Genomic DNA, 12,279 nt, shown 5'->3' with positions numbered 1-12,279 from the left:
TCCATGAGTGGCTTGGCAGCTGCAGACTCCAGTGAGTTATGCTTCCTGTTCTCTATCTCATGAAGATGGACAGCTTGGTAGATACCAGCTGTCACATGATCAGAAATCTTCACATATATACCTGAATCTCTTATTTGGAAAAATGTAAAGTAACCTTACCAGGAAACAGTGGCTTATAGCAACACAATATACCATGATGTGGTAGAAAATAATAGAAGCTGTATGGCTAGCAGCTTTTAGTATATATCCAACAGCTTGCAGGGGTCTTTTCATACAGTAGCTTTTGAGGCCGGGACCATCCTGTAATATGTAGATTAAATTTATTCCCAACTGCAAATGTTCAAAGTTACAGTGCTACTAAATGGCAAAGCTAGTAGCCATTTAGCTACCATTTAGTTTAGGCATGCCTAAACTCAAAGCCCCAGTTCTTTCCATTATGCTTTGTTTTTCTCCAGGTGGTTTACAACCATGAACTTGGAAGGACAAAGCAAGGTAAAACTGACATTTTGGTTAAATAGGTATTGTGTCATTTATATGAGAGACTGACAGATGATAAAGTAAAAACAAAAAAAGCTGGCCTGACCCTCAAGGCTTCACATTATTATTATTCTATCAATAATCTATAAATGTGTCATATATTATCTGTTTGCTACCATCAGATCATGTTGTGCTTTGTCTTTTTTATGTTTACATTCACAAATATAATTTGCAAGTGAACTACTTTCAGAGAGTTCCAAGACTGAGTCCAATTCTACGGTAGCTAGAGACCATGGTGGGTAATATGGACCATCTGGAATTTAAAAACACAACCATATATCCTGAAAGCACTTGCACATCTTCCTCAGGCATCTGGAAGGAAATTCTCAGGGAATCAAAGGTCATAGAGCACTAGAGGTATGGGTTCATTCCTAACAACCTGCCCTTCTTATTTTGCAACACCTAATGTCTTTAATTTTTTTGTACAGTGACCTAGTTCTGAGCTACGACACAGTGTCTGGCCAATGGCAAGCACTTAAAAGTTGTTTGAAATAAATGTATCATTAAGACACAGAACACCAAGTGTTTCATTGGAGAGTGCTGGCATCTTCTCTGTTGGTTGAAGGGTAAAGAAATAGAGTTGAGAACAAGATGACACAGTTCTCAACCAGGTCAGGTTTGAAGACTGCGTGCCTTGCTTAGGGAGTTCAAATCACTAGCCCTACATATCATGTGTATAGAAAAAGGACGAAGGTGGTCACCCTGAGGATTTCCATCAGGACCAGTTATCCAGAAATAAATGCACTTGAGGAAGAGAAGGAGCTTGGAGACCCTGGTAGTTTCTTCTACTCTGGGTTATTCCCATTTCCAGGGTAACATAGGGATAGCAAAGTAGATGATGGTTGAGAAACAGCTACAGTCCAAGGAACAGTCATTTTCCAGCAGATGTGCCAAAGGGGAGGGCACCCTCAAAGGCTCCCAGCTAGGAAGCCAGCATCTCAGCTGTGGTCTTTTTTCAGGGATGACTATATCTGGGGGTGGCTTTAGCATTTTCTGGTAAATGGAGCAGCCGGTATAGAACAATGAGGTCATACATTTGCCACACTCTAGGCGGTTTAGGAGCAGTTGGCTGACCAGCTGTACAGCCATCTTTACCCTCTTGTGAATGACAAACAGAAAGCTGTAGACAGTAACTTCACCCCACCATCTGAAACTTCCATAGTCCTGTGTTCACCACTTAATAGATGATTCTGTTCCTTGATCCAGCTGGTAGATTAGTTATTCTCCTGTCAAAATATTTGCTGCACTTGCCTTGAAGTTTCATCTTACGAGTAAGGTGTTTGTCAGAATGTCTAACAGGACAAGAAGGAGGTACAACTAAGCTTCCAATAAATGGTTGTACGACAACTGACTGCTGTTCTACCCACTTGATTATAAACGTGTTTTGTAAGCATGGCAGAGTTTATTCTTAGGACCTGATTTCATCAGTAAATACAATCTGTAAGAAAACAATAGCCTCACATACTTATACCATTGGAAGCTACTTGTATATACCAAATAACTAAAAAAAAATGAACAAACTGGCTTAAATCAGGTCTGCAATATGCGCTTCAGCACCACCATTTTTTTACCTAAAATACAGACTCTTCAACTTACTAGTTTTATAGTTATCAACAAGTCAGTTAGCTCTATCTAAGCTCAATTGTAAATTCATTCATTCATCTTTTTATCTTTTCTTTATTTGGTATATATTGAGATTCTACTATGTGCTAGCAACTGAATTTGGTGTTATAAAAAGACTAGTAATATCTACTTCAAAGAATAATTGCAAATATTAAGATAATTTAGAAAATCTCCTGGCACAGAGGAGTAGTTAATAAATTTCTACTGTATATGAATTTGGAAACAAAACATGTTGGAAGGCGAGGAAGAGAAAAGCTTTTTTAGGATTTAGTCCAGCTAGGTGTGTTATTACTAAAAACTTTAGAGGTGTATTTTTTCCCTAAATGGTAAAATGTAGGTATTAGTCTAATTGCATGAAGCCTAAGTAAAATGAAGTTGAAGATCAGCTTTTACCCATGGACAAATATTTTCTTTTTTGCTTTGGAATCCAGTCCATAAATTAAGCCATATTCAGATAGAGCCTACGGATAAGGAAAGCCACCCTTTAAAGAACATGCTGAGAGGTGCCATAACTGCAGGTTAACAGCAGGGTTTCCCTGGAAGCCTCTCTGAAGCAATCCTGAGTGACTGTGCACACACAGCACTCTGTGCACACCCTGCTCTGCAAAGGATCCCCTTCCTACTTCTCCCCAGTCTCTCTAGTGGGTAGTTCAGTTTATACCACATGAATGGTTGAAAAGTACTGCTCAATTACCTGAAGAAATTTTTTATTTCTGTACTCTTCTACTCTGAAAACTTGGAATGGAACTGGAATGAAAATTCTCAAAATATCAATAAGTAGGTGGATATCCTAAAGCCACGATTAAAAGCCAAAAAAAAATCTTACAAACTGTTTTTCTTGGTAAATCAATGGGGACTAATTAAATGTCCTACTGAGAATGGGAGATGTGTTGTGTTTTATAAGGCTGAATAATCCTTCAGTGAGGCAAAGTGAAGATTTCTCTCATAGTAAGCTGCTGACTAATGTGAGGTGGGTGAAATCTTTGGAAGTGCCTTGAGCAAATGCACCTGGTACCCAAGCAAGGAGCCATTTATTAAAAAGCAGCCTCAGGGCCCCAGTAAGGGAAGATAAATTTAGGGCGACTGTGCATTGTATCTACTTTGCTTCCCCAAGAATCAGCCCTAGCTGCATTGTTGAAATTAGGAAGTATCAGATAATTCTGTATTGTAAATCAGTTTCTATAAAATCTTGCACAGTACAAAATTAGAGAGAATATTCTTTAAGCCACAAGATTTGTATTCTTCTTTAACCTCATATCAAAACTCCAGAAATCTACCCCTCATTCTGCTTTTTATCTCACCTGGCCTGGTTGGGTGCCCCTATGAATATAGATAGCTTTAGATCTTTGCCTTCTCTTCTTCAATGAAACTTGGCTTCCTAAAAAGATAAAGGAGGATGCTTTCAGAACCTATGACTCTTCTTACCATTTCTTTATGTCTTTGAACAATGGTTTGAAAGAGAGATACTTTATTAAATGCAAAGTGAGGAAAAAATTTTTGATCAAATCTCTTATTTTTTTGCTAAGTCTACATATATAAAATTCTGCTAGAGATCTTTGAAAGACATTTTTAAGGAGAATGAATCATGGGAACATTTATTTTTATGACTGATTTCAGAAAAGTTGAAAAGAATTTAGCTCTATCCAAACAGAGTTTAGGAGGTATGGAATAAAGTCATCTTCATTTATCTAGAAAAATATAACTATAGATAGTCAAAGAATAATAGAATGGAAAGTCTGAAATGCACTGATATTAAAATTCAGTTATGTGTTTAAAAGCAGTTTCCAGATTTATTGGGAGGGATCTATAATTATAAAGTAATTAGTAACAAGTTAAATACCAACAGTGTTGATAATAATGACAATACCAGTAAGCTACAGTGGTTCATGTTCACTTTTGAAAAAGAAATGTTAGAAAATCTAAACAAAAAACTATCATTCCAATGCATCAAATTTTCTTAATGTTATGGAAACCATTTTTGAACCAGTTTTAAAAGTAGAAAACTTTAGAACGTATCTTTGGGAATAGGAATTCACCTGGTCTAGATGCAGTGGGTAAGGTCAGCTCCAAAACTAGTATCTTAAAGTAGAGCTTTGATCTTTTCAAGTCATGTCAGCAAAATGGTAGACAAGGAGGTTCCAATCTCTCATTCTTTAACAAACACATCAAAAAACCCAAGGAGAAACTGAGACCACCTTTAAGAAGCTCTGGAATGTGGTCAAAGATTCACAGCTAACAAGTTAATGCCTAATCAAGAAAAAGCCATCTTTAAAATGGAAAGAAAATTTTGTGGTATTTAATTTGTCCTTGTTCCATTCCTCTTTTCCACCAGTATGGCAATGTTTTTGGTCTTCAAGCAGCATATTAATTTTCAGTTCCCAACCTCAAACTGGAGGGAACACAGCAGAACTTATTTGTAAATTTGCATACTTCTAGTCTCACTTGTCTGGGGAATATCTAAAAGGTTGATGCAAGGTGCTTATCTCTGTTTCACTCAACCTGAAATTTAGGCAGAAAACGTGGTGGGTACTGCTTATAAAACCTGCAAGGTGACTATGTACCTACAGATACCTGGAGCAAGAGATTATATAGAGAGACATATAGTAGATTATCTTGGGCCCAAAAGAGAAGGTGAAGTGAGTAGCTTTGGGAAATTAAGACATTCAAAAGCAATAATGTGTATGGGGGAATTTAGAAAGTCACACATATCCAGACAAGGAGTATGCTCAAAAAGGCCATAAAGACCTTAAACTTTAACCTCAGAAAGATCCCTAGACTCATAACAAACCTAGCTAATTGTTGAAGGAGTTTATCAGCACAGACCAAATCTGTAAAGACTAGAAGAGTTTCTGGCATTCAAGAAAATCTCTGTCCCGACATGTGCTGAACACAGACACTTCAATGATTATGCATAATTAAAAAATAGTATTTTCAAAAATCATTTGGAAAAGTTTCAAAACCAATGAACTACTACAGCCCTCAACAATTTTTAAAAAGAGCATATGGAAAAGAGGGAAAATCTAATTTCCAAAGTTTTCCATCTTAAATAGTTAACTACCCAATTTTCACTAAAAATGTTATAAGGCATACAAGAAACAGGAACTCACAGCTCATTCAAAATAACAAAATAAACTGGCAGAAATTATCCATGAGGAAATCCAGACACCAAACTTACTAAACAATAGCTTTAAAACAGCTATTGTAAATATGCAAAAAAAAGCTAAAGGACAACATGAACAAAGACCTAAATGAAATCAGAAAAGCAATGTAGGAATAAAATGAGAATATCAACAAAAAGATAGAAAGTATAAAAAAGAATAAAACAGAAATTCTGGATATGAAAAATATAATAACTGACATTAAAAATTCAACAGAGATATTCAATATAGGATTTGAGCAGAGAGAAAAGTAGCCATCCAACTTGAAGACAAGAAAATTAAAATTATGAAGTCTCAGAAACAGAAAGAAAAATAATAAAGAAAAATGAACAGTGCCAAAGGGAGTTGTAAGAAAACATTAAGTTGACCAATATATGCATTATGATGGTAATTTCAGAAAAAGAAATGAGAGAGAGCATGGTAGAAAGAATATTTGCAGAAATTATGACCAGAAGCTTCCAAAGTTGGATAAAAGACATGAATCTACAAATTCGAGAAGCACAACAAACTGCAAGTATGATCATCTTAAAGAGACCAGCAAGAGGATACATTATAATTGACTGTCAAAAACAAAAACCAAAGATGGAGTCTTTAAAGCAGCAAGAGAGGGGAAATTAGTCACATAAAAAAAAAGATCTTTACCTTCTCTTGGTAAGATTATCAGCCAACTTCTCATCAGAAATGTTTGAGTCCAGAAGGCAGTGGCATATTTAAGGAGCTGAAAGAAAAAAAACAAAAAAACAGTCAACCAATAATTGTATATCTGACAAAACTACCCTTCAAAATAAGGTAGAAATTAAGACAATACCAGATAAACAAAAGCTGAGAGAGTTTATTGTCATTAGACCTGCCTTGTAAGAAACACAAAAAGGAGTCCTTTAAATTGAAATGAAAGGATGCTAGAGAGTAACTTGAGGCCATATAAAGAAATAAAGATCTCTGATAAAGGTAAAGGTAAATGCATGGGCAAATATAAAAGCCACTAGTTTGGCTTTTATTATTTTGGCTTATAATTCCAATTTTTATTTTCTGCAGTACTTAAAAAACAAATGCCTAGAAATAATTATACATAGATATAATTTTGCACAGAACATATGAAGATGTAAATTTGTAACATTAATACCATAACAGGGGATTAGGGTGGTATAGCAGTAGGGTTTTCTATGCAATTGAAGTTAAGTTGTTATCAATTCAAATTAGATTGCTATAACGTTAGGATGTTATATGGAATTGCCATGGTAGCTACAAAGAAATTATCTGTAGAATAGATACAAATGGAAATGAGAGGGTAATAAAAATATGTCACTTAAAAAATATAACTAAAAAGGAAGGCTGTATCGGAGAAAATTAGAAGCAAAAACCACAAGATATACAGAATACAAATGAGAAAATTGCAAAAGTATATCCTTCCCTGTCAGTATTCACTTTTAATGTAAATGGATTAAAATATCAGTTGAAAAGATAGAAATTACCAGAATGGACAAAACAGCATGATGCAGCAGTGTCTGTAAGAGACCCATTTAGATGTAAAGTTACAAATATGAATAGGTTGAAGTGGAAGGATGAAAAAATACAGTACTGAAAATAGTAACAAAAAGACCTGGTTATTAAACTAATATCAGGCAAAATAAATTTTTAGTCAAAAAATTTACAAAATACATAGATACTATGTATTGAAAAAGAGGTTGACTAATTAAAAAGACCTACAACTATAAACATATATACACCAAACAGCAGAGCACTCCAAATACATAAAGCAAACTGATAAACTTGAAGAGAGAAATAAACAATTCTACAATTATAGTTGGAGATTTAAATATACCAAATTTAATAAGAAATAGAACAGGCAGCAAAATAAATCAATAAAAAATGGACTGAACAACACAATAAACCAGTTAAACTTAATAGGCATACAGAACACTGCACCCAACAACAGAAAAAGGCAAGTTCTTCTCAAGTGCAATAGAACATTCTCCAAGAGAAACCATATGTTAGAACACAAAATCAAATCTTAGTAACTTAAAAAAAATAAAAATCATATATTAAATATCTTTTCCAGTCACAGTGGAACAAAACTAGAAATCAAAAGCAAAAGGAAAACTGGAAAATCCAGAAATGTGTAGAAAATAACAATGCATTCTAAAACAACCAATGTTTTTAAATAGAAAATCACAAGCAAAGTGAGAAAATATCTTATGATGAATAAAAATTGAAACATAAATATATCAAAGTTTATAGGATGCAATATAAGAAGTGTTAAGGCTGGGTGCGGTGGCTCACACTTGTAATCCCAGCTAAGGTGAATGGATCATGAGGTCAGGAGATAGAGACCATCCTGGCCAGCATGGTGAGACCCTGTCTCTGCTAAAACACAAAAAATTAGACAGTCATGGTGGCACGTGCCTGTAATCCCAACTACTTGGAAGGCTCCGGCATGCTCGGGAGGAGGAGGTTGCAGTGAGCTGAAATTGTGTTATTGTACTCCAGCCTGGCAGCAGAGTGAGACTCCATTTTAAAAAAAAAAGTATTAAGAAGGAAATTAATAGCTAAAAATGAATTTTTTTAACAAAGTAAACAGTTTAAAATGTATTTCTCCCTTGTCTTACTGGAGACTAACTTAAAAACACAAAAGAAAAGGGAGTTAATATCAAAATGTAAAAGCTGAATAAATTTAACATTCTGAAAAAAAAAAGGATCTGAATATCATAACATAAGGAACTTGGAAAAAAAGCAAAGTAAATCCAAAGTTAACAGAAGGAAATAAAACAAATTAGAGCAGAGATAAAAAATATAGAAAAGCAATAGAAAAAAATCAATAAAACCAGAAGTTGAGTCTTTGAAAAATCAACAAAATCAACAAAACTTTAATACATATACTCAGAATAAAAGAGCAAAGTCTGAAATTAATAAAATAAAAAATGAAACAGGAATATTTCTACCAATTTTACAGAGATAAAAAGGATGATATGGGGATACAATGAATAGCTGTACACCAACAAATTGGACAACCTAGATAAAATGTGACAAATTCCTAGAAACACACAACCTACCAAAACTGATTCATAAAGGAATGAAAAATCTGTACATACCTATCACTAATAAGGAGATAAAATCAATATCGAAAAGTTTCCAACAAAGAAAAGCCCAGGACCAGAGGATTTCACTGGTGAATTCTCCTAAGCTATTGAAGGTAATTAACACAATCCTTCTTAAATTTATCCAAGAATACTAAAGGAGTGGGAATACTTCCTAACTCATTCTATGAAGTTAGTATTACCCTTATACTAAAAGCCTGATGAAGATATTGCAAGGAAAAAAAAAAACACAGAAAAATATTTCTTATGAATGCTAATGTAAAAATTCTCAACAAAATATTTGCAAACTTAATTCAGTGACATATTAAAAGGATTACACACCATGACCAAGCAGATTTTATTCCTGGAATGAAAGAGTGGTTCCACATATAAAAATTAATGAATACAATATACCATATCAATATAATGAAGAAAAAAACTACAAGGTACAGTTATCTCAATTGATGCAGAAAATGCTTTCTACAAAACTCAACACCAATTCATAATAAAAATATTCAATAATTAAGAATAGAAGGAAACTTCCTCAGCATGAAAAATATGAAAAATTCATAAAGAGCATGATACTCAATGGTGAAAGACTGAGCTGTTTCTCTAAGATCAAGAACAAAAAAGCGGGGATGCCCACTATTGCCACCTCCACAGTCACTGAAGTTCTAGCCAGAGCAATTAGTCATGAAAAAGAAATAAAAGCCATACAAATTAGAAAGAAATAAGTAATTATTTCTGTTTGCAGATAATATCATCTTGTACATAGAAAACCATAAATATTCCACAAAAACACTATTAGAACAAGTGAATTCACCAAAGTAACAAGAAACAAAATCTACACACAAAAATTGGTTGCATTTCTATACACTAACAATGAACAATATGAAAAGAAAATTATGAAAATTATTCCACTTCTGACAATATTGTAAAGAATAAAATACTTAGGAATTAGCCAAAAATGTAAGAATTTGTACAATAAAAAATAAAACTTTAATGAGAGAAATTTAAAAAGACATGAATAAATAGAAACATATACCATTTTAATGGTTTGGAAGACAATATTCTTAAAATGTAAATTCTACCCAAATTTATCTATATTCAGTTGAATTCCTATCAAAATCCCAATGACATTTTTTTTTGGCAGAAATAGAAAAGCTCATCCTAAACTTCACATAAAATCTCAAAATTAAGAAATCTCAAAATTAATAAGTTATATCACCAACAAAAAAACAAAGCTAAAAGACTCACAGTTCCTGATGGCAGGAGAACTGCTTAAACCCAGGAGGCAGAGGTTGCAGTGAACCAAGATTGCACCATTGCACTCCAGCCTGGGCAACAAGAGTGCAACTTCATCTCCAGAAAAGAAAAAAAAAAAAAAAAAAAGAACTTACAACAAACCTACAGTAATCAAAACAGCAAGGTACTATCATAAAGACAGACATATATATCAATGGAATAAAATAGAAATTCTAGAAATAAACCCTGATGAAACAGAGTAGGGAGGTCCCAGACTCTTCAATAATCAGATATCATGGTAATAATTACCACAGGGCAGGCACCAAGCCATTCATAAAGGATCTACCCTCATGACCACAAAACCTCCCATTAGACCCCACCTCCAACACTGGGGATCACATTTCTCTTTTATCTATTTATGTATTTTTGAGACAGAGTTTCCTCTGTCATCCAGGCTGGAGTGCAGTGGTGCTACCTAGGCTCACTGTGGCCTTGACCTCCTGGACTTGAACAATCCTCCCACCTCAGCCTCCCGAGTAGCTGGAACCACAGGCACACACCACACCCAGCTAATTTTTGCATGCTTTTTTTTAAGACAGGGTTTCACCATATTGCTCGGGCAGGTTTTGTATTCCTGAGCTCTAGAAATCTTCCTACCTCAGCCTCCCAAATTGCTGGGATTACAGGCATGAGCCACTGCTCCCAGGGGAGCTCACATTTCCACATGAGCCCTGAAGAGAACAAACTTCCAACCTACGTCAAATAGATTTACAGTTCTGTGTTTCACATTTAAATCTTTGATCCATTTTGAGTGGTGTTAGGTTGGGATCCAACTTTATTAATTTGCATGTTGCTATCTAGTTTTCTTGGCAATATTTGTTAAAAAAAAGACTGTCTTTTCCTCATTGAATGGTGTTGACACCTTTGAGGAAAATTATTTGATCTCTCTTACTTTCTCTCTTGCCATGTGACACATCTGCTCCCCTCTGCCTTCTGCCATGAATAAAAGCCTCCTGAGGCCTCACCAGAAGCCAAGCAGATGCAGGTGCTATGCTTGTATAGCCTGAAGAACCATGAGCCAAATAAAATTCCCTTCTTTATAAATTACCCAGTGTCAGGTATTCCTCCATAGCAATGCAAAACAGACTAATACACTCTAAGAAGAAAACCTATGGCAAAGATTCACAGCATTGAACTTGGCAGTTATTTTTTGGATATGACACCAATGGACAGGCTACAAAAGAAAAAAATAAACAAATTGGACTTCATGAAAATTAACAAATGCTGTGCATCAAAGACATTATCAACAGAGTAAAAAGTCAATCCACAGAATAGGAGAAAACATTTGAAAATCATATATTTGGACTGGCACAGTGGCTCACGCCTGTAATCCCAGCACTTTGGAAGGCCAAGGTGGGCAGATCACGAGGTCAAGAGATTGAGACCATCCTGGCCAACATAGTGAAACCCCGTTTCTACTAAAATATAAAAATTAGCTGGGCATGGTGGCGCATGTGTATAGTCCCAGCTACTTGGGAGGCTGAGGCAGGAGAATTGCTTGAACCTGGGAGGCTGAGGTTGCAGTGAGCCCAGATCGGGCCACTGCACTCCAGCCTGGTGCCTGGACCCTGGCGACAGAGCAAGACTCTGTCTCAAAAAGAAAAAAATAAAGAAAATCACATATTTGATAAGTGATTAATACCCAGAATATATAAATAACTTCAAAAAAAAGCAACCCAGTTTAAAAAGGTGTAAAGGCCTTGAATAGCCACTTTTCCACAGAAGATATATAAATGTTAATAGCTTATAAGCACATAAAACATATTTAACATCACTAGTCATTAGGGGAATGCAAATCAGAACTACAAAGAGATATCACTTCACATCTAATAGGATATCTATTATTAAAAAAATGAAAAACAAGTATTGGCAAGGATTGGAGAAATTATAACCTTTGTTCATTGCTGATTGGAATTTAAAATGTTATATCCACTATTTCTCAAAAAGTTAAGCTAGGAATTTTCATGTGATTTAGGATTTTCATTCATATATATATATATATATCTGAAAGAATTTTAAGAGGAGACTCAAACAGACCAATGTTTATACCAGTATTATTCACAATAGTAAAATTGTGGAAACAATTCCAAAGTCTATGCCCATTAACAGATTAATGAAAAAAAAAACTGTGACACTCATACATACACACACACACATGCACACACACACACAGAGTCTTAGAAGGCCACACACACTGTTGCATTGGGGATTATGTTTCCAATACATGAATTTTAAGGGACACAGCTATCATGAACATAGGGGCACACACACACATACAATGGAATTCTATTTAGTCATAAAAAGAAATGAAATTCTGATACATGCTGAAACATAGGTGAACCTTAGACATATTATACTAAGTAAGCAAACATAAAATGACAAATATTGTATGATTCTACTTATATGAGCTGTCCAGAGTAGATACATTTATAGAGACAGAAAAGTAGAAAACAAACTACCAGGGGCTGGGAGGAGGAAGGAATGAAAGTTATTTTTTCATGGGAGCGGAGTTTCTACGCGGGATGATGAGAGTTCTAAAAGTGGATAGCGGTGACAGGTGCACATCCTGAATGTACTCAATG

This window comes from Callithrix jacchus, chromosome 1 (assembly GCF_049354715.1).
Source record: "Callithrix jacchus isolate 240 chromosome 1, calJac240_pri, whole genome shotgun sequence".
Taxonomy (NCBI): domain Eukaryota; kingdom Metazoa; phylum Chordata; class Mammalia; order Primates; family Cebidae; genus Callithrix; species Callithrix jacchus.
The sequence above is the reverse complement of the archived record's forward strand: the minus strand, read 5'-3'. Positions refer to the sequence as shown.